We start from the raw sequence: 27,771 nt of genomic DNA on the forward strand, positions 1-27,771 counted from the left end.
GCTAATGGTGAGTAATAAAAGTACTATCAAGAGCATCACTTGATGAGTACTTTTTAATGTTCAAAGTTGTGAATATAATCTCATTTACTCTTCACAACCATACGGTGAGGGTAGGTATTATTGTCCTCATTTTGCAGATGAAAAAAGAAGAATCAGGAAGAAGAACATCCAATATGATTGGCAGATTTATGATTCAAACCAGAGTCTGTCTGATTCTAAAGCCTAGGTAGTAAACTACTACTTGAGTTTCAGTGATTTACAGCTCCATCAGCTCTCTTTAAAACAGCCATCAGTGATTGCTTTAGTAAATTTCAACTATTCTGGGAGAGTATGTCAAAAGAATGTGGGCAAAGTTGAATTTTGTGTTGAAAATGGGAGAACTCATTCAAAAAACCTCCACTATTTTATGTGGTGACTTTGTGAATGCCCCACAGATACTGTTTAAAAAAAAAAATGAACCAATGCTCTCTTTTTCTTATGTGTGTTTTTGTCTGGATTATTTTGTCCCTTGGTGGTTTGTTTGGGCATGGTGTAAGCTTTCCTAAAGAGTTTAATGATATTTGGTTGATTATTCACACTTTGGTGTGAGGTACTGAAAACCTGATGAAACCTGCATTTTGTTGATAGAGCTTGTTGACTGAGGTCTTCTTCTGGTTAACTGAATTTTGGGGGGCAGGGGAAGAATCTTTAAATATTGGTATCTATAGGTATTTTCTCTGGCTACCAAATTAGAAAAAATTTCAAATTTAGAGAAAAATTTTAAGACTAGTGAATATACCCCCCCCCCTTTTCTTTTTCTGTATCATTTGAGAGTAAGTGGCCTATGCGGTACTTTTGTGTGTATTTCCTGTATACAAGGACTTTTCCCTATATAACCAAATTGTACACCAAAATCAGGAAATTAAGATTGCTGCTGTTTAACCTTCAGATCTCATTTAAATTTTCCCATAATGTCCATTATGGGAAGAATCCAGGCCAGTCTCATATGTTGCCTTTTGCTGTCATATCTCTTAGTCTCCTTCAGTCTAGAAAAGTTCCTCAGTTCTACCTCAACATTTATGACCTTAACATTTTTGAATGTCAGATATTTTGTGGAATGTCCTTCTATTTTGCCTTTTACTAATAGTTCCTCCTGATTATTTTCATGTTATGTGTCTTCAGCAGGAATATCACAGCAGTAAACTTCTTACTGCATTCTATCACGTGGTGGTGCACAATTTTGATTTGTTCCATTATTAGTCATATTAAGTTTGAACATTTGAGTTAGTTGGTGTCTGCCAGGATTCTTCACAGTAATGTCACTCCTTTTCCCTTTGTAATTAAGATGTGTTTTGTGTGGGAGGTGCTTCAAGATTTTGTAAATATCCTATTTTTCATCAAATTTAATTCATTAGTTAAGATCAGTATGAACTCACAGATTTCTATTTTGTTGAATGGTTATAATTTGTTGCTACATAGTTTTCTATTGATGCTCAAATTGTCCCAGATTTGACAAGTAGGAGCCCCTTCTTGATGACCTCTGTATCCTGTTGACACAGCCCCATTATTCCTGGAGCACTTCTTTTTGTCCTTGGCACAAGATCATCTAGAAGCCAGGAATCAGCCCTCATTCCTTTTAGCAACAAATAGTGTTTAGAAACCCTGATCTTTATACTATGTATGCTCTACTCAGGTTCCAACATGCCACTCCAAGCCCCCCCCCCACCAACCCCTCAACTCTTCTCTTCCTACTTAGTTCTAATATCCCTTCTGTTGATGCTGCTTTGCCTTCCCTCCTTCCCCAGAAATGCAAAGCTATGTATCTGGTTTGGCCCCAGCTACTGATTTGAGGTCAATTTTTCAAGAATAGAAGAGAAAAAGGAGAGCCAAGGCCCATATTCTAAAGGAACCTCTCAGAAGAATGGAGAAACTTCTGGAAGTTGGAGTGGAAAGGCAGAACCACGCTGCTGAGTTCCACTATGATTTCAACTCTAAGAATACACACATACATATAAGTAATATAAATACATATAAGTAATGTATAGCCTTTAAGCCAAGTCACTTTACTAGGTCCTCAACCAAAAAGAAACAATTTATTTCCACATTTTATTGAAAGAAAATATAACAGTTTTATTGAGAGCTCTTCTTGGGTTCCCAGGAGCTGACTTAGAGACAAAGATTCAAGTGTAAGTGATGTGTATGGGAGGTCATCGCAGGAAATACTGGGAGAATAGAGAAGTGAATGAAGGAGATGAAGACAATTAAAGGTGTCCTCTGAACAGTTATCTCTGAGGATATCTGGAGCTCAGCCCCTCAAGGGAACTCTGGAGGACAGTGTGAACATATTACATTTGTCCCATTTGTCACTTATGGCCAAGGAATAAGTGACATTTACCTATCAACTGCTTGTTTGTCATTTGTTGAAGATTCTGAGAGGCATTAACTCTCCAGACTTCTGGCTGACCCTAAACATGGGCTGAGGGTGGGCCCACAGACATATGAAAAGTCCTTGAGCAGAGAGTTGGCAGGTGTTTGCACGCAGTAAGGATATCAACAGGGCACCAACTGTGTTTGATATAGATGCTGTGTCTTTTCAAGGCTCTGTACCCAAAAGAGTACATACTACCTTAGGGAGATTTTCAAGGGCATGTTAGGTTACACTATAATTTGTGTTACACCCCATTGAGACTCCAGTGAACCAGAAAAAATCTAATAATATATAACATACATATATAACATATATAATAATAGCTTACAATATCCCATATTTTGAGTACTTACTATAGTGCTGTAATATTTTATACAGTTAATCTTCAAAGGAACTCTTTAAGACCAGTATTGTTAAGTATTTACATTTAATATATAAGGAAACTAAGACCTTGAGAGCATTAGCAAATTTCTCAAGGTGACAATGCTGGTAAGTGGTGCTGTTGGGTTATAAATGGAGGCAGGGAGGCTCCAGAGCTACCTCATAGCCAGTTTCTCTGTTTGCTAAAGCAAAGCCATTGGAGCTTCCCCAAAAGCAATAGAAAGAAGACTTCTGGGGAGGAACCACTAAATGCTCCCACAATCAATCATCTAGTGAAGAAACATCGATTCAGTGATGAGGAAAGCTTGGATTTAGACCGGAGGTCTATAAATGTAAGTAATCAGCCTTAGATTCTAATTGGAACCCTGGTGTAAAATTTTTCCTCAGAGAAACCTATTGAGTTCAAAGCATCAGTCATGGCTATGGAACTCACTTCCAGCTTCCAGAAACTGCTAATGAGAGAATCCCAGCAAATGCAACAGGGATCTAGAGGCTGGAAAAACACCATTTGCTCTTCCAGGACCCTGACCTGAGAGTTGAGATGTGTGAGCCATACACTTGGGATCTTTCACTCACTCTTCAGTTTAAGAAAAAAGTTACCATGCTTATTCTTTTTGATTCAGATTCTGACAGAGTAGAAATTCTTTTGCTTCTTTTTAATTTTTTTAAAATTGAAGTATAGTTGTTTTACAATGTTGTGTTAATTTCTGCTGTACAGCAAAGTGATTCAGTTATATATATCCATTATGGTTTATCACAGGATATTGACTATAATTCCCTGTGCTATACAGTAGGACCTTGTTGTTTATCCATTCCATATGTAATAGCTTACATCTACTAACCCCAACCTCAACCTCCCACTCCATCCTTCCCCCAACCCCATCCCCCTTGGCAACCACGAGTCTGTTCTCTATGTATGTGAGTCTATTTCTGTTTCATAGATAAGTTCATTTGTGTCATATTTTAGATTCCACATATAAGATATATCATAGGGTATTTGTCTTTCTCTTCAGAGTAGAAATTCTTAATGCAACTAAAACTCTTCTTTGCAACATAGAGAATTACTTCTTGTCTCCAAAACATCTAGGAAAAAAGGAAGATGAGTATTGATTGTAAAGTCAATCTAAGTTTAATTCCAAATGGAAGTGATTGAAAACCACGTTAAGATGCTACAAAATAACTTAAATTGCATTTTTAAATGTCTTTAAGAAGGTAAAAAAACTGTCCTTGGAACACAGGTGCAGTATGGTTAAATGGTTAATATGTTTTTGGTTGAAACTTCGTCACTTTCTATTTTAACTGGGAAGCTTTTGTTTCAGCTTTAGTGTATTTTTAAATACAGTATTGAAAAATGCATTTGTTCAGAAGCATTATTTATATTTGGGCTTATGACCTCTTTAAGTGTGTGCCTAGGAAAATGAGTAGAGCTATGAATCTAATTAATGTGGATCTGAATTGAAGAAATTTAAGGTGTCTATTAATCCAAATCTAGAGGAATCATTCAACAAGAGGAACTAGACAGAAATTACCAGGGATAAAAACGTAACCGTGGGGAGGACAATACTAGCTGGATTAAAAAACTGTTTCTACCATCTATACCACTGTTCACAAGACTTTACAGACTATGAAGATACAAGCAATTATCTAAGTTTTCAGGTCCTGGACTGAACTGGTGAATAGTCATTTAGCTTTGGTCATTTAGCTAGGACTCAAATGGATCAGGAAGACATGTTTTGATTGTACTCAAGCGCAGTCATGTGTTTTGTACAAAAAAAAATAAACTATTTTTTTTCTTGTGGAAAAATACATTTTGGAAAAGCAGGTATTGGCTTTACTGAGACATATACTCCGTACTCCAGTGATCTAAGTGAGTAAACACTTCTCTTCCCTCCATAGATTTTGGGTAATTGTTTTGCTTCTTTCTTAGCCCTGTAAAGGAAACTTTTAAGTAGTAACCACTAAAAATCCGAATAAAGTAAAGAAATAATAAAAACAAATGAAAATGTTTCCATCTGGAATCTCTTCAGATTTCAGGGTGAATAAATTGGCACATACCTGGTAGAGCCCTGGGGCCAAAAGCTGAGCTTATTTTGTTTCTGTTTTCATTTCTCCTTTTTCCTCCTTGTTAGTTGAGTGGAATCTCTGCTGATTTTCTGGAGACTCAAGCCTTCCTGATGGCCATTTGTCACTCCCTCAGCTTCCATGGCTGCTGGCTGTGGATACCAAAAAAACACCAAGGTGAAGAAAAAAAGAATCAGGAAATAATGTTTAGTTGAATGTTGTCTTCCAGAATTTCAATTAAATTCATAAACTGAAGCCAAGTGGCAAAGTAAAGATTTTCTTCCCATGGATCTTCTAATTGCCCCCAAAAGGCAGCCCTTGGGGTCATTGAGGATTTTAAGCATTCAAGGTGTGTTGACTGTAGGCTGATAGTCATAAGGCAGATGGCAGGGAATCTACTGGAAGGCTGAATTTTCACTGGCGCCAAGTAGAGCTGACTGCACAGTAGTTAAGTGGGGTATCTGTCAAGGAAAGAGACGCTTTCCCTCCCCTACAGGGACAGTTGAACCACACAGTTCCCCGTTCCCAGTTGCCCTGGGCATTTTTCTCTGTTACAGCATTTCACTCCTGAAATGAATGGCACTTAGCAGGGAAGGTGTCTTTGGTAAGTATTTTACAACAGTGCAGGAGTTAACAGTTTCTTTTTTCATTAAAAGTGAGTTTTGGTGGCTTTGTGACTGGCAGCCTGGAAACTTCTTACTTCCCTTTGATGCAGTGATCTCATAAAGGGTCTCCTTTTCTCAGACATCTGCCAAAGGGAAGGTTATGCTTCTTTCCTCTCATTCTTCTGCCTTTGTTCCCTGCTCCTTTTCCCTCCCAAGAGTCATAAGAGAGATTTTTGCAAAATCCCTGTGAATATGCAGCAGTGATAGATGCTAGGTAATACCATAAATACCACCATCAAATGATTTATTTAGTAAGGAGTGTGTGTGTGTGTGTGTGTGTGTGTGTGTGTGTGAGAGAGAGAGAGAGAGAGAGAGAGAGAGAGTTTCAAAATAAGCTTGGGTGACATAGGAGGTAAAGTTATAGCTCAATGAAATAGATAACATAAAGGAGAGGAGAAGAGAAAAATAGTAGCCACTTTACAAATCAGTGGACATACCAATTGTTATTTTTTAAAATGTAGATCTGTTGCTGTTAATATTCCACTTACAGCCAATTAAATATTGATAAGGTAATTCTATTGCAAGGGGGATAATATACTGTTCCAAAGTCAGAATGTGTCCTCCTTAAGGACAGGCATTATATCACACTTATTACGGCTGCACAGAGCTTACCATGGGGCTTGGCACAAAGAAGGCACTAGATAAAGATTTGTTAAGTTGAATTGAAAAAAAGTTAGTAGATCACTACATTATGAACTCTGCAAAAGTATTTATGAGAATTAAGGTAGTGATTATATGTAAGTGGAAGCTGATTTATCTGTTATTCTTCTGACCTACACTTCTTTAGCACAATCACTCTTCTGCAGGAAGATGCACCTGAGACGTTAGCAGGGCTTAAAGTATCATCTGAAGCATCCAAGAAAAATTTCATTATATTCTGTATAATTTGAGTACTTTTAATCTTAAGGGTATTTTACTGTACTTTAATTATTTGAATATTAGCAATCCATTAATGATCCATAAGATAAATGGCTAGCATCAGTCTCTAATTAACTAGAGCGCCGAATGTGCATCGATTAAAAAACTGTTTTTAGGTGGACAGAACTGGGGTGGAAGGCTGATTTTGCAGTTGCTAGCTTTGGGATCTTGGGCAGGCCCTTGAACCTCTCTAAACTTTGGATTCCTCGTCTCTATAAAATGGGAAGAATAACACCTTCTCCCTCCAGGGCTGTTGGGAGGATGGAAGAAGATATGGCTGTGCTCAGCACAGTGACAGGTACTTGAAAACCGTTCTGTAAGTAGTAGGAGTCGGCGTCGTAGCAGCCCTGGTGTCTGTACCATGTTCCACATTGGCTGTGCCCTGCCCTATGTTTATAGTATGGAAGATATACTAGGAGAGAGGAAACCCTGGGTGTGCACCATTGGGCTTCCTATATTTCTGCTCTAGGGCTTAGAACTTTATACTAAGAAGGAAAATTATAGGTAGGGGAAAATTTTTCCAGTGTTTGGCAGCATGTTATTAGTATCAGGAGTGAATTAGTCTAGATGTATATTTTTCCAAATATAATTTGTTACTTTCTAAGGTGGATCTATACACATACCTGTGTTTTTACTCCAGTCCCACAGGCAATTTGAGATCAGTTCAGTGAAAATGCCATCTGTTCTTTGTAGTCAGAAATGAAAAGAAACTGAGTTTTCAGTCTCACTCTGAGATTTGCATTTGAATAACAGGTGTCTTGTACACTGGTACCCATTTCTTTGAAGTGTGAAGTTAAATGCTCGTGACTTCACTCAGTGCTGGGAAGCAAGACATTAATATCATAATTATCTTTTCCCTTAATCAGATGATATTGAGAAGCAGGTTTAGGAAAACTTATCGGATAAGTTGCTGAGAATGAAGGAAAGGTGAGTTGGCTGGATTTTCTTTCTCTCTCTTGGTGGGGCTTACATTGGAAAGAGGAAGAAGAATCCATATGTTGTTGCTGAGAAGCTCAGGCTACCCTTCTTGGATGCCTAGACCCCATTTCTGTGAGCTGGATAAGGGCTGAAAGTCTGAGGAGCTCTCTCTTCTGACAATAGTTGGGTTTATAGGGCTAGAACCCTTAGAAAGTTACTGCAGAATTTCTAAAGCATTACAGATTCTCCCCCATCCCTCTGACCTTCTCCACCTGCAATTTCAGGGGTCCCCAAGACCATCCACAGGTTCAATAATTCACTAGAAAGACTTGGAGAACTCAGAAAAGCTGTTATACTCATGGTTTGGGTTTGTTATGGTGAAAAGATGCAGATGAAATCAGCAGAGGGAAGAGTTGCAAAGGGAGGGTTCAGAAGATACGGAATGGAACACCCAGTTTTCCTCTCCCAGTGGAGTTGTGTGGACAGTGCCTATTTCTCTCAACACCTGGAGTAGTGCCAGCAGGGAAGCTTACCTGATCTTTAATGTCCAGAGTTTTACTGGGGCTCAGTCATATAGACATAGTTGACTGTCCATGTGGCTGACCTTAGTCTCCAGCCCATCCAGAGACTGAGCTGATGCCATGTGGACAAAGCTCCCCACCATAAGTCACTTCGTTAGTATAGACTATCTAGCATGGCTCAACCACGCCACCCCCACCACCAACAAAGACACTCTTATCAGTGGACATTCTAAAGGTGTAGAGATTACTTCCCAGGAGCTGAGGGCAAAGGTCAAACCTCAATCTGGGCTAAATTAATCCTATACTGTATACTACTCTGCCCTCCTCCCATACAGAAACATAATTTTGATCCTGATACAGAATTCGAGTGAGGTGACTATAGAGCAAGTTGAGAAGCAGCATATCCAGTGTAGGTTCAACTTATTTCTGGCCCCTTGATTTCTGAAGGAACTTGCAATTGTCAGTGACACTTTCTATGTAGGTACAATTCTGCCAGAATTAAGGAAATGGACAAATTCTTGTAATCTCGCTGCCCTTTTGTACTCAGGCATTACCTTACCATACCATAAAAGGTACCCTGATAATCTATTCAATTCTACTTAAGGGCTTACTTATAAATATTATCTTCCTGATCCTTGAATAAAATTTAACACTGGAAAGCAACATCCCCCTGTTTGGGAGAAAGTGAATATTCCTGCTAGCTTCTATTAAAAGAGAATTCGTCTAAGAATGCAGGCTCACTCATCCCAAACACTGTAGAAGGGTCTCTTGGGAGTTATCAAGAAAATAGAATGCTTCCTTTCCTTAGTTCACCTTATTTTTTCATCCATACAGAGAAGGTGTGGGAGAACGAGCCCTGAAGTTTGCACTTTCTCACTACATTTCAAGCAAACCTATTGTTAGGATGTATTGAGCTATTATCAAAAGTTCATGTCCCTCCATATCTCACCTCCCTTTTTACACTCAGCTACGAATCATAAATACAAATGCATATGGAACTAGGTGAGTAATATAAATGTGTGAACTAGAACAAGCAAACAGGAGGGAAGGGGGCAGGGCACAACCTTTAAAAGAATGACATAATCTGACATAAACTGATTAGGACCAAATAGGTCCAAGATGGTAGACGAACTGACTTCCACTAGCCCTTGAGCCTCAGTATACGCCCATTATAACACATCAGTGAGCTAAATGACACACCCACAGGTGCCATGACAGTTCCAAAGTTGACCATAATGGTCAAAAAGTGGGCAGTGAGCCAATTTCTGGAAATCCCCACCCCTTCCCCAAAATAGCTGGAATAGTCCTCCCACTCTTTAGCCTATGAAGTTACCCACTCCTATAAAAACTGACAACCCCAAACCTTGGTGTCACTCTCACTTTCTGAGATGGCCTACACTGTATCTGGGGAGTGCATTTCTCTCTAAATAAATCCATTTCTTACGTATCACTTTGTCTCTCGCTGAATTCTTTCTGCGATGAGACATCAAGAACCTGAACTTCATTAAGACCTGAGACTAAGTGTGTGACCTCAGTTAAAAGAAGGTGGGTTCAAGTCCCAATCTGGGTTTTGCCTAGGTTCAAGTCTTGGCCCGTGGGTTCAAGTCTCAATCCGAGGTTCATGATTTCACAAGTAGATGACTGGATATTACTGGAGATTTTGGCAAAGTGGAGATTATCAGTCTGCTACAGAGTTCATGTTCAGATTTAAAAAATATTTTACAGGCAAATACAACACATCTTTTGGCAGACATGGCCCATGAACCTCCAGTTTGGGACTCCTATAACAAAGGGATACAGGAGCAAATGTCCATATATAAGTAGGACAGAAGATAGAATTTACCTTTTGGTTCAACATTTCAGATATTTTCAGATTATGCAATCTAGCTTGATGTTGACTATAAAAATTCAGTTTTCCAGCTTTCATAAAAAATGTAAAAATAAAAGCTAAACAAAGAAATATACTAAATAGTGGATGGAGACATCAAGCAAAAAGAATTATGATTTCATCCTATTCATTTTTCATTCTTTATGGTAAGGACTTGACCAGGAAAGGGAGAATTGAAACAGAGCAGGACCCTGTGAGGCTCCCAGGTCAAAACCTTTCTGTGTCCCTTGCTTCTTGTTTTTAGGAAATAGGCTTCATTCAGCCTCCTTGATCTTCCCTGAGTTCCAAAGGGCAGGTTCAAACAATTGCTAATCAGGGAAGTAAGGGGAGGCAGAGACAAGGGAGGAGAAGTCAAGAAACAGTAGTGTAGCTTTGGGGCAGGGTTCTGGTTCCCCCTCAAGGGATATATATAATAATACCTTTGAGTTCTTTTGCAGAACTAAGGCCCCCACCCAGGTGGAGGATGGCAACTTGAGGCTGAGCACAAGATTCCTAGAGCACCACCCTATTACCTCATCACCAACCAATCAGAAGAAAGTCACATACCCTGCAGCCCTCACCCCACACTTTGCCTATAAAAACTTCTGCCCCCTAAACCATCAGAGAGCTTTGGGTTTTTGAGCATGAGCCACCCCTTCTCCTTGCTTGGCCCTGCAATAAACCTTTCTCTGCTCCAAACTCTGATGTTTCACTTTGTTTGACCTCACTGTACATTGGGCACACAAACTTTGTTTGGTAACAGAATCAGTGAAAACTTTTGATTAAAAGCACCTAAGCTGCTCTGTGATAGGGATAATGGAAATATGTATTTTAATGTAAAGAAAGTAAATAACAATATCTAATCTTTAAATTCTAGACAGTGAAGCAAGAGTAGTAGGGAGACTTACACAGTAACATTTTTGACATTTCTAATCTAATTTAAGGTCACAAAGTATACAGTCTATAAAATGTATTTATGAAAAGTAAGTCTATGATTATTTCATTGAGATTGAAGTAAAGCACAGTTTCCTGCACTTCTATCATGTAGCAGGCATTTAATAAACCTTTACTGAATGAATAAAAATATGTTTGCTTGGGTCTCTCCTCAGTGCCCTACTGGGATTTCTAATCATGTATAGAGCCCACCTCCCATGAAAGAAGATAAATTGTGCATAGTAAACAATGGCCCTCTTTTCGTCATACCCAGAATTAGAAGCAGAAAGGCTAGTGTTTGAGGGGAAATTATTCTCTTGATAAAATTCTAAGAACTTGAACTTTTATAAGGCCGACCTTCCCAGTGAGATTTTAGATCCAAAGTTTTAGTAAAGAATCAGCGTAAGCACTCACAAGTTTGGGTGCTTATCCAAACTGAAATTAATCTCTGAACCTTTTAAGGTTTTCTGAGTTCTAAACAAAGTTGAGAAAGCCAGAGAGGGCAGAGAAATCAGAGAAAAACCAAGGAGAGTGATCATAGGAAAAGCTTGGGAGGCCAGAAAGATCACAAGGGTGAGTGGAGGGCAGGGGGAGCAGAGGAGGTCATGGAAAGGGCTACTGAAATAGAATAGGATAACAGAGGAGCAGAGGCAGCTTGGAGACAGCCAAAGGGGCCAGAGCAGAAGAGATGCTGGGGGCAGGGACAGCACAGAGAAAAGAGAGCCAAGTGGAGAGATTACAGAGAGGAGAGCAGGGGTAAAATTGTGGACAGAGCAAGCAGCACAGAGGAGGAAGGGCAAGAAACATGTTCTCAAGAAGGGCTAGACTCTCAACTCCTTCTGTTTACAGGGAAGGTGTTTGTAAGAACTTTTATTTTGATAGTGACAGTCCAAAATCTTGAAAAGTTTCCTCTCCTTTCCTTTTCTCTTTTCTTCTCACCTCCCTTTGTTACATTTCCTCTAATAGAAGAGTAGAAGAGGAGAGAAAGGGGATGATTTGAATTTTTCCTAGATACTTTGAAGTTTGATTATCAATATGTCATGTGAGACTTAAAATGCAATGCAAGACTGAAAAGATGAAACTGACTTGAAACAGAATATATCTTTCTCCTTTCTGAAAACTCTCCATCTTTATTTCTTCTGAAAATTCAATGTGAAGAAACTACTATATTTGATGACAAGGAAAAAAACATTTTTTAGAAATATTAAAAAAATGCTGGTAATAATACAACAAAAATAAGTGCTTATGAGTTCAAGTATTACACAGTAGTATTGTTTACTGGACAGAATCTCTTTATCACATGATGAAAGAAGAGCTGGGGTGAAGCACATCAGTGTAATACAATGTGCTGCAAGATCATTATGTCACAGTGCCTAGAACTCCAGTTTTAGCTGATTTTGGAGTTTATATCTCTTCCCAATTCAATCCCATCTTTTACAGATGAAGAAAAAGATATTCAGAGAAATTGGCATAGTGTCTTAAGGCCATACACTACTTAACAGTAAGACTATAAAGTCTGTAGTAAACAAAATTCTGATAAGATGTGTAACATTTTATACCTTCTTAGGTTCTGAATCACAATTTATCTGTAGGTTATGTTGAGGTAAACTGTCATATGTAATTGAAATTAAAAGCAGAAAAGCAGCTATTTTAGTGTGACCCCTGAAATAACCTCTGGGTCTAGTTCCTGGGTACTTATGGTGGGATGTCTTCCTGGTTCTGTCATAACATGTTGATAAGAGCCAACTTTCTTTCTTTTCCCCAGACAGCTCTCGCATGTACAACCTAACCCAGTCCATTGGGATTCGTTTTGTGTTTTTTTTTTATCGTAGATGTGTGATGTTTATTGAGAGGGAAGGTAAGAGGGAGGGGTCAAATAAGAGAGTAGATGAATAAGCTCTGTCTTTCACCAGTATAAAAACATGCAACTAAGATCATAACAGGTAAAGGCAGTAATCTTCATGTTAGACATACAGTATAGAATATTTTTTAAAATTTATTTTATTTACTTATTTATTTTTGGCTATGTTGGGTCTTCTTTGCTGTCCTCCAGCTTTCTCCAGTTGCAGAGAGCGGGGGCTACTCTTCGTTGCAGCGTACTGGCTTACTGAGGTGGCTTCTCTTGTTGTGGAGCACGGCCTCTAGGTGTGCGGGCTTCAGTAGTTGTGGCACAAGGGCTTAGTTGCTCCGTGACATGTGGGATCTTCCCGGACCGGGGCTCGAACTCGTGTCCCCTGCCCTGGCAGGCGGATTCCTAACCACAGAACCACCAGGGAGGTCCTTAGAATTTTTATCATTATAAAACTTTCCTTTTCTCCAACATAGCCTTACTACCGAACAAGAAACCAAGAGAGTACAGTGCTTACTCTTCCAACTTCTTAGACTGGCTAGATAAGAATGTGCTACACTCGAACTCCATCATTACTCTCATTTCAGATCTTGGTCCTGAGTTCATACAATGGAAATTTTTATTAACGTGACTTCTAACTTCCAGCAGCAATTGGGTTACAACAGCTCCTCCACCTACAGCATTATCCTACCCATCAACATGAAATCCTCTCCATCTGTTCAAGAATCTTACTCAATGATTTCCTTGTGCTCTTTATTCTTTTCTCAATAATAACTTTAATTCTTTCTTTTGCAATAATCCTGTAAGTAATCTAGTGGATATTAGATTAGCAGACAGTTATTTTTTTCAAGTATCAATATTTTATTGGGAGCTAAGGTGGAGCTGTGTTGGGAATTTCCTGGTGGTCCAGTGCAGGGGGCTTGGGTTTGATCCCTGGTCAGGGAACTAAGATCCCACAAGCTGCACAGCAAAAACCAAAACGATGAAGCTGTGTTAAATCTTTTTCTTATTTATATGGACTTATGTGCATATCTCTTCGTCAAATTATTAGTCATTTAAAGTTAGAGACTTCGGTTCTCCTTATCTAACTCCCCACAGTCCATGGTATGGTATTCAAAAAACAATAATTATAATTTCTGGACTAATAGGCCTCTGTCTAGCCTCCCTAGGATCTTAAGCAGTTTGTCTGACTTATTCAACAGTCATTATGGGCAAGTCAACTTCTTCAGTCACAGCATCTATCATTTTTCCATCTTATTCTTTTATTTTTCAGAATGGATCCCATTGATTATTGTCTTTCATTTACCCATGCCTGGTTCTTTGCCTTTTCACTCTGAGAGAATAACACCTATACTACTTCATGGGCTTGCTGTGAGGACCAAATGAAATGCTGTATACATTTGAACAGTAGGTATAGAATGCATTACAAGTAGATGTTAGTTTCTTAGAGCTGTTTCCTTCAGTGTGAAAGTAGAGAATATAGGCAATTTATTTGTGAAGCAGGGTATAAATATATTATTCATAAGTTTGGCATATGGAAATGTTAGAAATTCTATACATTATAACAATTAGAAACACATTTTTATCATGCCAACTATCAGTAGCAGTAATCAAGAAAAACAACAGATAATAGAAAAGCAATTTTGTTTCACTGTTCAGCGGACCAGAGATATACAATTAGATGCAAGCACCACTTATATATGCATGATGCAAGATCACATGCCCACTCAGTCATCCTCTCAGGCTCAGGAAATATTGTCAGGCAGGAGCACGGACTCTGGAGCAAGACTGCCTAGGTCAGAACCTGGCTCTTCTACTTAGTAGCTAAGAGTTCTCTATAAAGGGTTTAAGAAAGTGCCTGGCATATAGAAAGCTCTATATAGTTGTTAGCTGTTATTAGTCTATTATATCAAAACATCTGATTGAAAGGTGAGAAGTGTAGCCAACCATTCTGGATTTTGTTCTCCCAGACATTTAACATCAGGCTTTTTTTGTGAACACGTAGATGGTAGGCAGTACTTCTCGCTCACTTCCAATCCTGGCTGAGCTTTCCTGGTGAAGACCTCAGATCCCACTCAGTGAGGAGGGAAAGGAAGAGCAAATAGTAGATAATAAGTGAATATTTTATAAGAAGAAATCAATCTAGATAACCTGCCATTGCCAAATGGCCAAGAGCAAAGGCATTGGAGTCACTCCTGGGTTCTTATCCCAGCTCTTCCCTTGAGCAGCCAGGTGGGCTACACATTCCAAGCTGGGAGGCTGCTTCATGGCACAGCGTGGAGTAGAGGGCATGGCGGGTGATGCACCCTGCACGGATGTTAGTTTCTGTTCAGTTTGGCCAACTACACATGGTTCTGTTTTGTTTAAACTCTCTGACTTTGCTTTACTGACTTGAGAGAAACAGCAGATATCCACTCCTTTTTGCAAATATTTTAGCACTTCAAGATTATCATTCGCACAGTTATTACATCGATAACAAAGCAAGCCTGAGCCCCGCTGGGGCAGGGTCTGTTCCCGGGGAAATAGCCTGTCTGTTTCTTCTTTGCCTCCTCTGCTATGTATACTTCAGTTGTTAGTTGGAGATGGAAATGTTTCCAAGCTTTCTTCCTCCCCAGGTATTGATCTTTTGGGTGAACATAAAGTCTTAACCTCTTAAGCTTTATCACCATGCTTTCTCTACCTTATCAATTCAGATCGATTTAGCATGTATTATCAGTATTTAGATTTTGACTTTCTACTTCTTTCTCCTTTAAAGCAATCTGTCTAGCTACAAACCTCTTGTTAGAAGAGATTATATGATTGTTTTGGGGGTTTTAATCTGTTTGAAGAAGTGGCGGCACACTTGAGGATTTAAAATGATGTTTCAACAGGAAACAGCTTCTCTGTTGAAAACTTGATTTCCCACAGTACTGCTTTTTCTTTCTTTATAAATTTTTTTTCACATTTGATCACATTGCTACCAGGATATTTGGTTTTATTTAAATGCAGCAACACAAACATCACTAATCTGGTTTACCCAAATTCATTTGTGCACTCCCTGTCAACAGTGGTTTTATCAGCCATCAAAATCTAATTGAAATGGCAGTGCTGCATGTAGTCATCCAATAATTAGAAAATAAACAGACTGAAAATTCAGATGCATTTGAACAAAACCATCAAAGTAACATAAACAGGAGAAAAGGTAATTAAAGAGCTTTCTCTCTTCAGCTTTCAACATTGCAGGTTTATTTAAATGTAGCAGTAGCAGGAGGCATGAGCTGGATTGATTGGCCAAATTTGTTGGCTGATGCTATTCTGAAATGTGCCTCATTAGAAATGCGGCAAAGAAATTTAAAAAGCACGATGATCATAGTACCTCAAAATCACACTTTACTTCCCCTTTGAGAACTTCCGTGGTAATGCACACATGTGACAGTTAATAATAGATGACAAAAGGCACTGCCCTTTATCATCTAAACACCCAATCTTCAGAGGCTTGGGCAAAAAGAGCAGTCTGGTCCCTGACTATAAAACTGTGGCGTCAAAAGATTGCTCTGCACAAGCTGCAAACCTCCACTTGGGTTTTTCACCTGCTGGAGAAAAGGAAGCCGCCTGACTATCAGAGACTGTAATGCATGAACGCAAGCAGTTTAGCAATAAGAGATTCAAACTTTTGAAAGAGAGGTAACAAAGCCCTAAGAATAAGCCCTGGTCATGAATGTATATATAGTCCTGGAGCTGGTTGGCATGGCAACTATTTCTGAGAACCCTGGTGCTGCTTAAGTAAACAGCTGAAGCACAGAGCATGCCTCAGCTAAGCTGGGTCCATCTGTAGTATCAGCATGTGAGGATCAGAACAGGAACATTTTCTCCAGCGAATCAATGATATTTTGGTATTTCTTCCTAATAACTCTGTTGTTCTCAGAGCTTCATGGCAAGCCTCTGGTTCTCTCTATTTTTTCATATGGATGTTTTGTTGACAATCTCAACATAGGTGAATCTGACTGAGTAGGTTTGGGGATAACTAAGAAGTGTCCAAGCCCAGTATCTTTCATCTGTTATTTGCCAAGAACTTCCAAGGAAAACAGATTGATGATTCAACAGCAACTTATTATGATGATTCAACAGAAACCATAGCTGCTGAAGTTTTTACTGAAAAGTTCAGCACGCTAGGTAATTGTAAAGGTTTTAGAATCAAACTTAGCTGTAGTTTCTGGCTCCACTATGAAAAATGATGTGACACTGGGCATATCACTGATCTATTAGGCATAGTATTGATTCTTTCCACAACTGTTTTCTCATATGTAAAATGAGAATAGTAATAAATAGCTCATGAGTATTTGAAGATAAAATAAAATATTGTATTAAAATGCTAAATGCAGTACTCAGGAAATGACAATGCTAACAGACCCTGCTGGGTTCCTAACCAATGGACATTTTAGAACTTAATGTGTTCAGTGCCCAACCCTTCCCACATGATTCAGCAATAAATCCTGACTTGTCCTAGCCAAGTGTGGTAGTCTAATTCCCCTCACCAGTGGCTGGATATGTCACCAGAAGTGGATGTGTGAGTCCAAGCTTGTTCTGCTTGCCACATGACAGGCCAATAAAACAGGAGATGAGGTGTTGGAGCAAGGAATAATGACTTTATTCAGAAAGTCTGAGAAGATGGCACACTAACATCCTAGAGAGCCATCGTACCCAAGTCAGAATTCAGGCTTCTTTTATGCTGAAAGGGGAGGGGGTGTGGTTGGTTGTTGCAAACTTCTTGGTGTTGGAATCCTTTGCTCTTATAGCTGTCCAGGTAGGTCAGGTCAGATGTTCCTGTAAACCTCCAACAAGACAAATGTTATTCACTATTCTGCAACTTGTTATCTCTATATGAATGGAAAAGTGTTACACCCTTAAAGGTCAGAGCCTTGAGAATAGTCTGTCCTGTACATTTCAGGGTATAGGCAACATTCTTAACTAAAGCTAAAGCAATAGAATACCAACGTTAAAGCAAAAGAAATAGATCTAATATGGAGTCAGATATGTTCTTTCCTATTATATGACCTCATTCTGGCCACTGACACAGGAGGAGAATTCTTGGTAAACAGGAGAGTGGTAAGAGAGTACATGAACTTGGACTAGGGTAGCAGGAGGCTCCCAGGAGTTTCAAGGTTATAGAATAGACAAGTATACACATGATGAGAGGTTTTATGCACTTGTAAGCAGATACAGTTAATACTTGGGGTTTGTGAGTAGTGATTGGAAATTCCTGTTTGGGCTGGACTTCATTAGAAGTGATACTCTTTGGGAACTGCACTATGCAGACTACTGCTTTATAGGCATTTTAAAAGTACACACACTATGATGCTTTGAAAATATATGTAGTTGAGTAATTCACCGGTGTCTTGTTTCTGTGGAGAAAGGACACAAAAGAAAAGCTCTATCTCTTGGAAATGTTTGAGGTCTTCCTGGAAAATACTTTTTAGCTCTTGAGAGAATGTGAACAAGGGTTTTAACTGACAGGCTGTTTCCTTCCTTGGGGGTCTGCTCTACCACCCATTTCTGATGAGGGAAGAAATTTTAATGAGAAAGACTCAGCGGTGAGGTCAATTTGAGTCTCTTTTATTGATATCAAAAGAACTGTGCTTCCTGAGAAAAATGAACTGAGAATCATTGAGAACTTCTGAAGTCTGGAAAAGAACTCTGAATGTTTTATAGTCAGACTCCCATTCCTAGATACCCCTTATAAATCTTTACCCCAAACTAGTCCTTCTAAGTTCAAAATGATTTATTTTTATCTTGCTTTTACCCCTGATAATTTTATAGTTTTGTGTTTCCAAGAACTTGGAGTGTTTTCATGAATCATGCCTTTTTCTGATCATTATAAGTTAAGATTTTTCTTACTCTGTGAAATTCAGGAGTTTACAAAGAAGGATGAGCTAACAAAGGATGAAACCTAGCATCTGTCTGTGAGCTGCAGGTTCCTCTCCTTGGGAGTTTCACTGAATAAGCTGCCACTAATATGATGCATGATATTGTCTTGTCAGTTTATTATTTTGAGGCAATAGAACACAACACATTGGAAGGAGCTATCTTGATCTATTATATCAAGAATCTACAATTTATACTTCTGTCTATTTGGTAGTAAAAAGACACTCTGAGAATTAGAAGGATTGTAGGTATATGTAGTGATAAGAATATGGTCCTTTAAAATATTTTGATATCATTATAAGGATGCTCAACATCACTAATCATTAGAGAAATGCAAATCAAAACTACAATGAGGTATCACCTCACACCACTCAGAATGGCCATCATCAAAAAATCTACAAACAATAAATGCTGGAGAGGGTGTGGAGAAAAGGGAACTGTCTTGCACTGTTGGTGGGAATGTAAATTGATACAGCCACTATGGAGAACAGTGTGGAGCTTCCTTAAAAAACTAAAAATAGAACTACCATATGACCCAGCAATCCCACTACTGGGCATATACCCAGAGAAAACCATAATTCAAAAAGAGTCATGTACCACGATGTTCATTGCAGCACTATTTACAATAGCCAGACATGGAAGCAACCTAAGTGTCCATCGACAGATGAATGGATAAAGAAGATGTGGCACACATATACAATGGAATATTACTCAGCCATAGAAAGAAATGAAATTGAGTTATTTGTAGTGAGGTGGATGGACCTAGAGTCTGTCATACGGAGTGAAGTAAATCAGAAAGAGAAAAACAAATACTGTATGCTAACATATATATGGAATCTAAAAATAAAGAAAAAAAAAGTTCTGACAAACCTAGGGGCAGGACAGGAATAAAGACGCAGACGTAGAGAATGGACTTGAGGACACGGGGAGGGGGAAGGGTAAGCTGAGACAAAGTGAGAGAGTGGCATGGACATATATACACTACCAAATGTAAAATGGAAAGCTAGTGGGAAGCAGCCACATAGCACAGGGTGATCCTGTGCTGTGTGACCATCTAGAGGGAAGGGATATGTAGGGTGGGAGGGAGATGCAAAAGGGAGGGGATATGGGGATATATGTATACATATAGCTGATTCACTTTGTTATACAGCAGAAACTAACACAACATTGTAAAGAAACTATACTCCAATAAAGATGTTAAGAAATATTTTAATATCATTACATTTGAATGGTATCTATGATTAGGGTGAAAATCCCTTTGTTTACAACCTTATATTTTATATAAACATATGAAATATGTGTATTTATTAGATGTACATTATATTTAATTACATTTATATTTAATTTATATTTATTTATTTATTTTTATTTTTTTATCATTACTTTTATAATTTATTATATTAATTTATATTTATATTTAATCTCCACCACAATCCTGTAAGGTGAATTATATGAATTCTCGATGCACAGATGAAGAGCCTGGGATACAGAGGAAGTTAAACAACTTGCCTAAAGCCACATAGCAAATGAGTGACAGAGGGACTCAAACCCAGGTCTTTTGATTCTTAACGGTGTTGTTTATTTTTCTTTATTTTTTCACAGCTGCTTCTGTGAGTATCTGTGGTTTGGCCCAGGGCTAATTCTATTTTTTCATAAACACTTGTAATTGTTTTCGAGATGCTGTGCTCACCCATGGCTCAAGGCTGGTCAGTTCCCCTTCTCAGAACTGGTCAAGTCCATATCCCAACCATTTCCCTTATGGAGCTTCCACACTCCAGGGCTAATATGCACCCACCGTAATTGCCCCAGAGCCAGATGCCAGACAACAAGGGCAGCCCCTATACCCGGGAACCCACGGAATTATTCAAATTAGCTGATCCACAGGAAGCTTGAAAAGCCTAGCTCAGCCCACCCCACTTGCCATACTTACCCTGCCTCTGTCCCCAGCTTGTTGTCATTCTTCCTCTATCCAGCCCCTAAGTGGCCTTGCCTGATAGCCTTCTCTCATTCGATGCTGAAGTGATAGAGTTTGTTTTTTGTCTCATCTATCCAGCTTTCATTGCACTATGTCTCGCCCTCAAAAGATTCTTTAAGTCCTTATACAGCACCACTTTGGAGTTTAAATTGGCCTCTAACCTTCTTAGTTGAACTGTGGTATATCTGGAAGAGCTTTGGCTAGAGAGACAAGTAACTGGTCTTCTACTACAAGCTTTGCTTGGCCTTAAGCAGGTTTATATGACTTCTCTAAATCTCAGCTTTCTCACCTATAATATAAGTGACAACCCTCAATGCAGTGGCTCCTGTTTTGGGTTGGAATTCTAACATTTTGTGCTATAAATTGATGTTTCCAAAGTACAAGGGTATCTGGGGTCAAACTGAAAGAGAAATATTCAGTTAGAAGGCAGAGCCTACATTCTGTAAATGTGAATCATTCAGTATGGTTCATCCACATTTAAGTCAGGATAACATGACAAAAGATGTCATGAAGAAATTCTTTTGTCAAAATGATAGAATAGCACCCAAAACTGGACTCTATCTAATAAAACAATAATGATCAGTACCTACCTAGGCTGGTTGGTAGCCCATCATTAGAGTCCCAGAAACTTGCTGGTTATGGGGTTCTGAGAGTCTCCTTTCCAGAACGTAGCCTATGAATTCTAAGACCATGTGTTTTTGTTCCTTTGAAAATGTTTTTCCTTTCTCTCTCTCTCTCTCTTTATTATTATTTTTTTTCTGGTCAGACACTTCAGAAGCTCCTGAAGCTACAGATTTTGGTATCATTGACCTGCCTTCCTCTTTGTTTGGCAGTTGATGAATCCTTGGGGAGAGGTGTCTGCAACCCTGACGGAGAGCCAGAAAAGAGAGTTTCTGTGAACAGCAGCCCCTGGAGGCCTGATTTTTCTAGAAGATAGGCTCTTGATCAGGCAAGCAGGGGCTTAGTGATTTATGCCTTCATGCTCAACTCCAGATAAATTTAGACTATATCATAAAGTGTATATAGGAGGAAAAGCTATTACAACACTTTACTTATTAGTGATAAATTCTGGAAAAAAAAGAAAGAGAGAGAGAGAGAGAAAGAGAAAGAGACATATTATTAAATAGCTTGTATTTGAAGTGGTCTCCAAATTTTAGCAGCCCAGGAATAATGATAATAATAGAAGAGGGAGTCTTAAAACACTTTAGAGATTCTCATCCTCTTCCACCAGGCTTTCTTCTTATTTAAGATTTAGCTCAGAGTTTTATGCTGTATTTGTACTTTAGAAAGAGAATGGGTGAAAAATAGAATGTCTAAGGTTTAGAAGAAGCATGAGATTTTTCTAACCTTTCACCATCTCTTTTCTAAAGACAAATGATTGTGTTTTAATAACCCCCAAAAGAGGTGGGCTTAAGATCCCGCCTTGGGATTAGAAATAGAATTAAGTGTCTAAGTTATAATATTGAATCATTCTAGAGTTCCAAGAGGTTCTACCTGTTTTATAATTGGTTAGTCATCTCAGAGTCTGTAAAATACTTTCTTCTTCATGCCTATCCCAATTCTAGCTATCCCATAAGCTTCCTTACAGGTGATGAGCCTTCTCCTTGAATGGAACTTTCCCTAATAGAGCAGACCTTGGTGCTCTATGCAGATGCCCTCAGATCTCTTCACCATTTCTGTGTTCTCACTTGGTTTCAGCGTGTTCTTTCTTCTGACCGCTGACAACTGCAGCTGTCTTTTGAGGACTTCCCTCAGGCTACTGATGCCACTTCTTTGCAGTTCAAGGGGTCCCACCTGGAGCTGGTGTGCCTGGGAGCTTCCCTGTCTTTCAGAGGCCCTTGGCCAATGGGTACAGAAGTACGGAAGCTCAGGACTCTCTCTCTAAGCCGTTCTCATATTCCTGACTTATCATATAGGATCAGGTTGAAACCATCTTCCATGATACTCTCAAAATGTTCCTGGCTTGGCTTTTTCCCTTTCCCTGTCTTGTTTTCTTCATTTCCTTAACAGTTTATTTTGAGGGCACTTTTGTAATGCAAATCCTATTTCAAGGTCTGCTTCTGGGGAACTTGACCTAAAATACAACTTTTCTGGTATCCCTTTCCTTGGAATTCTAACAGCAATCTCTGTGTGGTTGAACACTGGTAATAGACTGTGTCACATTACTTGGTCTCTTTTCTCTCCCATGAGATTGTGATCTCTCTGATGGTGGCTGGATCCCTAGCTTAATGTCTGCTATTTTTACTTTGTTGTTTTATCCTGCATCTATATTTCCAAAAAGGCTTTAGGAGCTTTACAATAAAGGAGTAAGAAGAATAAAACCAAAATCAGTGGACAGAGGACAAAGGATAGGAAACAAAAAATAAAGGGTGGGGGAGAAGAAGATAAATCAATAACTATAGACTGAGAAAAGCAACCAAAATCAAGAATCATATTTAGCTTACATTTCTTAACAGTGAGGACAAAGATGGAAACATGATTTCCTTGCTAGTTTTCAATGTTTAGTAGTATGAAGTTGCCTTAGTTATCTATTGTTGTGTAACAAGTTACCCCCAAATTTAGCAGCTTGAAACAACAAACATTTATTGTCTCTCACAGTTTCTCAGGGGCAGGAAACAGGGAGCAGCTTAGCTGGGTGGTTCAGGCTTACTTTCTCAAGCTGCAGTCATGCTGTTGGCAACAGCTGCAGTTGAATCAAGGCTTGACTGGAGCCTGAGAATCCAGTTCCAAGCTCACTCATGTGGTTGTTGGCAGGCCTCAGTTCCTCACTGGCTGTTGTCCAGAGGCTTCCCTTCCCACCACACGTGCATCTTCACAGGTGACCTGAATGTCTTCATGACACAGCAGCTGACTTCCCCCAGAGTGAGTGATCTGAGAAAGAGAAAAAAAGCCAAGACAGAAGATGCAGTCTTTTATATGTACTCTGGGAAATGCTAAGCCATCACTTCTGCTCTAGGTCACTGGTCTCACAGACCAAGCCCAATACAACACAGGAGGGGACTACACAGAGTGTGAATGCCAGGAGGTGGAGATCATGGGGGTCATCTTGGAGGAACATGACCACAGAAGTATATCACATATATTCATTTCTCCTGAAAGCTAAGAGTAAAAAAGATACTTCAAAGGAAGACCACATATGTACTTAGTTTTTGTATGCTCCATGTTCTTGTCATATAAAGGGTTTTCAATGAATATTGATGGGTATTCAAAACCTACTAGTCTTCCAGGATGTTTTCTCCATAAAGAAGAGTAAGTCAAATAAAACGAGGATAAAATACTCTGCACTAGATACTATCAATACACTGGATGCTGATTTAGGTACTTGTAAGTCAATCTTCTTTTAAAAAATGCGATAGGGATGCCACTTCCTCTTCATTTCTAACGCTAACACTCTAAAGCAAATGCTTAGATTTCTTCAGCAGCTTCTCAATGAGCCTTCCTTTGTCTAAATTCTCTTCATCCTATATCTCACTTTCATCATGTCATTATTGCTTAATGACTCATTACTAATAGAATAAAGTCCAATCTCCTTGACTTTTCAAAAGCAGAATTGATCTATCCAGGTATCTCTTCCATAGCTTCCATCATGAGCCCTTTACTTCAACCTGGAAGTACTCTCACTGTATTCCAAATATCCATGTTAATTTTTAACTTGTAACTCATTCTTGTTGCTATTTAACCTGCTGGGAATTTCTTTTTCTAATATTTGTTACCTCCAAGTGTTTGTTGAATTGACCTCCTCAGTATTTCCTTTTCTTCATCACATTTGCCTTAGTCTGAGATCTCAGTATTTCTTAGCTGAATAATTATCTTAACTGTTTTTTAAAACTTTCTGCGTTCTTTCTTATTCAGTCAATCCTCCATATTGCTCCATTGTTTTTTACAACATGTCACACTGATCACACCATTTCCTTGCTTAAAATGAACAAAACACTTTGAGGGCTTGGCACTTAGTAAATACTCAGTAATTGTTAATTGCATGAATAAAAGGTCCAGGTAAAGTCCCACTCTCTATTTTCATGAAGTTTTCTTGTAATTCTGCCTCTCACTTTGATCTTTCCCTCTTTTGAAGCTCTGTGATCATCTGTATTGTCTGGGTCACTCATTTTGATGTTCTATAATGTGCTTCCTTCTATTATCACTTAACTCTTCTCTTTCATTCTTTTATCCATCTATTAATTCAGTACATTCTTTGAGTCCATATGATATGCCACACACCGTGCCAAGACTTGGGGAATACAATGATTAGGAAAAACAGACAGGCTTTCTGCTTTCATGGTCTTTAGAGCCTAGTGGCAGATAGGGACAAAATTAAATAATCACATCAAAGAGAAAAGTGCTACAAAGGAAGGGCACGTAGTTGTATAAAGGCACATTACACAGAAACCAGCCCTAGACCCAGGCTTTAGAGAGAGTCCTCTGAGGAAGTGACTTTTGAGCTAAGATCTGAACAATGAGTAGAAACCACATAGCAAAGAGAGCTGGGGGGAAGAGTGAGGGTAAGAGAATATTTTAAGTGATACAATGACATGCATAATGGCTGTATGATGGGATAAGCATTTAAGAGAAGGGAAGGGTGATTAGACCCAGGAATAGAAAAAGGACATTAATGGAAAAACTGGTGAAATCTAAATAATGTATGGAGTTTAGTTGATAGTAATGTACTAATGTTAGTTTCTAAGTTTTGACAAACATATCATAGTTACATAAGATGGTAACGTTAGGGAAAACTGAAATTGAGTGAGTTGTGTATGGAAACTCTCTACTACCTATGCAACTTTTCTGCAAATCAATGATTATTCCAAATTAAAAGTTTATTTAAAAAAGAAAGCCAGAATGGAAGAAGCTCATATGTAAAGGAACAACGGTGCAAGATAAGGCTGAAGATTTTCAGGGACCTTGTGCAGTCTTTATCTTGCAGTGAGGGGAAGACACAGCAGAGCTGCATTTGAAAATATTACTGGCCTAGGGGCAGTGTGGAGAATGGATTAGAAGTGTACTTGGGTGGGTAAGGGAGGCTAGGTGTGACACTCTTATAGTTATTCAGACAAGAACTAAGCTACATCGGGACTTCCCTGGTGGTCCAGTGGTTAAGACTCCATGCTTCCACTGCAGGGGGCATGGGTTCAAATCCCTGGTCTAGGAATTAAGATCCTTCATGCTGTGAGGCCTGGCCAAAAAAAAAAACAAAACAAAAACAAAAAAACAGGTAGATTAAGGTGGGGCAGACTCTCCTTAGCAAGATATACATGTTTTGGACTGCTTTTATTTCTCTTTAGTGTCTGTCACAGAATTCTGTACGTCATATCTACAAATTACATATTTCACAGATGAATAAATGAATAGATAAATAGATGAATTAATGAAAAAGGATCAGCTCAGGTGAAGTCAGCCCTGGAGTCAGCAGCCCCTTGGCAGTATCATGGTGACACTATCCCAAACTCAAGGGCTGGGACTGGTGATTTCTGACAGAATCAACAGACTATTCCTCATGGTTTTTCCCTAATATCATGGACCTTATTCCAGAAGTGGGTGATTCCTTGTCTTATTTTTGGAATGCCCAGTGCCTGCACAGAAGTTCCGGGAGGAGCACTGAATGTAAAAGCAGAGCCTCAAGTTACACTTTGAAAGAAAACTTGAAAGTGTTTGATACCAGAAAATGTAAGAAACAAGTCAAGGTGTGGTGAGACATCTGCACAATGGCTTCTTCTTTTGAGCAAGTTCATTCTGCGTATAATTTGTATTTCTTTGGCAATAGTAGCAATCTTAGCTTTCTTAGAGCATCCATAATTAGGAGGTCTTCACCTCTTGGGGGAGTTTCTAATTTTCCGACGGATAAAGCAAGCCTGAGGAAGGGTTGTGTATGAGGAAGGTGCCAGATCAAGAGTTTTGTTTGCTCACTTTGGTGAGATAGAGGAGTTTGGGCAGGGGCAGGTCTGAGTTTTCTGCAAGCCTTTCTCATTTGAAAAGACAATGGTTTTTTAAGAACAATCTCTTGAACTAATTAGCTTGAAGATCAGGAGGAGACTGCGGGGTTGCTTTCAATCTAGGGGAAGAAGAAAATAAGAATGATTAACATTCCATGATTATTTCAGCCAGGCAACCCTGAAGATCCCAATTTCCCTCCTAGAACCTTTGTTCTAACATCTGAGCTCAGTGTATAGAGAGGTTTATCGCTATCCGTGTTTGGTTTCTAACACATGACCAGTTTTAGCCAATGGAGTTTATATCATGGATCTCAGAGGTTAATCTCTTCCCTTTCTTGTCTCCTCTCCAACCCCAGACATGCATTCATTTGACTGGCAGCCTGGAAAATTGAAAAATGCCACAGAGGTTATTAAGGTTGAAATCGTCTCTGCTCTTTGAAGCTCTGCAAGCTAGTTATTCCTGCACCTATAATATTCAGGCATCAGAACAGCACATATTGTTCTTAGCTTGCTTCACACAGGCCCATCTCAGCTGTAACACCCAGATAGAATGAAGGGGTCTCAAGATGTCATTTCTCTACTCTGAACTATATCTTCAGTAGATTAAAGCAGAGTCCCTGAAGTTATTAGAATGTATTCTGTGTCTTTGTGCATACACATTTGTTTTACTTTTGTTCTTATTAAAAAGGTAAGCCTAGAGAAAAGGAGAGAAGAGAATCTTCCATAATCCATATTTTAAAAATTGCCTGAGCGCAATTTACTCTACAGAGACTTTCCTGTTTCTGTAACTATTTACTTGGCTCCTTTACGAAATGTGTATTACTTACCTGGCCTGGTAGACCATGACACAGCTTCTGGCTTATCATGTAATCCTGCATTTGGCTCTCCGTGAGTCATTATGGCATGTCAAATCTGTCTGTAAGGTGGAGGTATTATTTTAAGGGATCTTTTTTCACAATAATGGCTGCAAATTGTATAAATTGTATTGTATTGAGTCATTATGATGTTAATATATAAATATTAAGAAAACCATTGAGAAAAAGTTACTGTGTAATTGAGATAGCTTATTTTCCAATGTTAATAACTTCTTCATTAATTTTTTTTCTCTGTAAAAATATTGAGGGGGTTTAATGCACATAAAAACTTATAAACATTTATTTAAAAAGAAGAAATCATTTCTCACCCCACCTTAGTAACAGGAAAAAATACCACCCCTCCATAGAAAACTTCCATTTCTTTGTCATTCAAAGAAAACAAAGAAAGAAAAGAAAAACACTCCAAAGCCAAAGTACCACCATGGTAATAGAAACTTCAGAGAGATTCTTCAGGAGAGAGAATTTGTTTCTATTTAGCTTTAGGGCAATAATCTTTTTCACCATGTTGGCCCAGGCAAATGATTCAATATTAATAGTAATGTCTGTTTATGACTAAGAACAGGAGGATGGAAG

Source organism: Delphinapterus leucas, chromosome 18 (assembly GCF_059928025.1).
Source record: "Delphinapterus leucas isolate spDelLeu-1000000601 "Yukka" chromosome 18, BTC_Dleu_Yukka2, whole genome shotgun sequence".
Lineage (NCBI taxonomy): Eukaryota > Metazoa > Chordata > Mammalia > Artiodactyla > Monodontidae > Delphinapterus > Delphinapterus leucas.